Source organism: Penaeus chinensis, chromosome 38 (assembly GCF_019202785.1).
Source record: "Penaeus chinensis breed Huanghai No. 1 chromosome 38, ASM1920278v2, whole genome shotgun sequence".
NCBI classification, from domain to species: Eukaryota; Metazoa; Arthropoda; class Malacostraca; order Decapoda; family Penaeidae; genus Penaeus; species Penaeus chinensis.
The window spans coordinates 20,098,917-20,101,416 of record NC_061856.1 but is presented as its reverse complement, the minus strand read 5'-3'; the positions used below and the strand labels follow the sequence as shown (position 1 = coordinate 20,101,416).

General features: G+C 43.8%; 1 protein-coding gene across 2 annotated transcripts in view; it reads left to right on the top strand.

Moving 5' to 3' along the window:
* Positions 1-2,500, top strand: part of LOC125046110 (phosphatidylserine synthase-like) — a 75,316-nt gene that overhangs the window by 64,408 nt on the left and 8,408 nt on the right. The gene's annotated exons all lie outside the window — the stretch shown is intronic.

Sequence of the window (2,500 nt, the reverse complement as noted above, 5' to 3'; positions counted from 1 at the left end):
CCATGTAAAAAAAATATATATACATATACATGGCATTATAGTCTTGCCACCCGACTAATTGGGTTAAGGGGCAGTTCAACTGGCTGTGTGTATCCACATTTCTGGCCAAAGGCCTGGCTATGTGAGCGGAATTATCACATGTTGCCATTTATGTCACTTCGTTGCGGTTCATTATCGCAAGGCCAGATTTAGGAAGAAGTGTTGAAATTACATTATACATAATTTGGTATATAGAATACATAATAAGAATGGTATCAGACATAAACCATATATCATATATCTTTTTTCTCTACGTATTGATAAAATATTTTTGTGATGAGCATAACTATATTGGTCAGAGGGGATGACCATTGCATTTGCTAAGCTCCAGATATTGCAAATCTACAAAGATGTAAGTTTCTAATGTTGCAATGAGTGATCCTCTTATGTACAACCTGGTACTTCTTCTGACCAAAGGGATGCTGCATGGTGCTTGCGATTCAGGGCTAATTTGTGCTGCTCCTTTTGGTATTTTGTAGCGAGCAGCAGCAGCTGAGGATGGTCAGGCAGCATCCTGGCAAACCCATTGTGCCATCCTTCCAACGCATTATTTGTTCGGGGCAGATCATACTTCACTCATGGATATATGTTCCAAGTCTGATAGAGAAATTTCCCAGGAATTTCCATGTCACCATGAATCTGCTGGCCAAGGTTTCTTGGAAATATTTTTCAAACTCCAGAAGCCCATCATCCGTAGACGTCATCCAGCGGAACAAATGCCAGAACCAGGAACTTCCTTACCCGGATGGTGAAGGCAGCAGCATCTCTGTACCGTGCTGCGAGACCAAGATTTTGGATGCATCTTCAGACAGACTGGCCCAGGTGGAAATAAGCATCCGGGAACCTTTGCACTCAGAAAATTCCTTTGGAAGGCGTTCATTGTTGCCTTCTCAAAATCTATCATCATTGTCCCTGGATTGCATGATAAGCCATGGGGAGTAAGCTGTAACACCTCATACAATTTTATTATATGTATCTTCAGTCTTTCCTGGCAGCAATGCATAGATGCACTGATGTGTTATACCACTAAAGTATGCATGGAGTGTGTACTGCTGCTTGTAGCCAACAGGGGCCACTTTAACTTAAAAAATTCCATCACCAAACCAAATCGGTGTCTGCTTCGAAGATCATCATCCCATTATCTTCCATAATGAAGGAAGGCCTCTCTGCTAAATGTTGTCCGAAATGGCTGAAGATCAGACACACCTGTCTGTTGCCACACTTGCCTCAATATCCTCTTGATGGTCACACTTGCCTCAACATCCTCTTGATGGTCACACTTGCCTCAACATCCTCTTGATGGTCACACTTGCCTCAACATCCTCTTGATGGCGTCTACCGTGGGTATTAAATGAGCCCAGCCAACTTCAACTCTAGCAGAAAATGTGTTTACACTATGTGCAATGTGTTCTGCCGTTGTGGCAGTACATTCTTTCATGGCTGCCAGTGTCTCCTCCACCTCAGCCTTCCCAGGGACAGCAGGATGTCTGTGGATGGGGTTTTGCCACTTTACTATTTCCCCATTAACGGTGTGAACCCTGGCACCACAGGTTTTGTCTTCGTATCTCCACACCACCTTGTCGTGGTAGTCCTTTTCCTTTGTAAGTATATGCTGGCCAACTCTCAGTTTCACAGTCGCCCGGTATGGCGGTATGATGCAACAGGACTCGGGGATGTTAACTAGGTGAAAGAAGCTAATCGTCACTCAACCCTTTGTACGATGAAACATAAAGCTCGGGGTAGGGTGATATTGGAAACTGTTGAGTTCTCAATGCTGAATGATATCTCAGTCCTTGAATATTCCTTAAGATAAGCAAGATAAAGACATGAGACACACAGCTGAAAGGAATATAATGTCATCCGTTTGCAGAGTGGAAGCCGAAGTAGAAGTTAACCCCTTCACGATGGGTCACGTCTCTAGACGTCATAACAAACCACTCGAAATGTGGCATGCGGCTGTATGCCGCGGCGGCGCGCCGAAGCGCTATGAGGTGGTGATTCAGCTTGATGTACCGAACTCCCGCACTCAAAGTCGGCGCGTTGCCATTGATTGCCAGAGCGTAGATTTTTTTTTTTTTTTTAAATAGTTTTCTTCACCCGTCACCAAGGGGTTAAAGCAGTTAGGGCAGATAAGGTCAGAAGACACCGAACTGCCTGTATGTACCGACCCTGCCCAACAAAGTCACTGTGACATGGTGTCTGCCCGACATAGAGTCACCCCCGTCATACAAGTTTGCAACCTTCTTTCCAGGTCATAGTGTCTGCATGACATAGAGACCGTGCACCACACACACACACACACACACACACACACACACACACACACACACACACACACACATACACACATATACGCATATACATATGAACATATGTACATACATACGCATATACATATATACACACATATATATATATATATATATATATATATATGTATGTGTGTGTGTGTGTGTATACA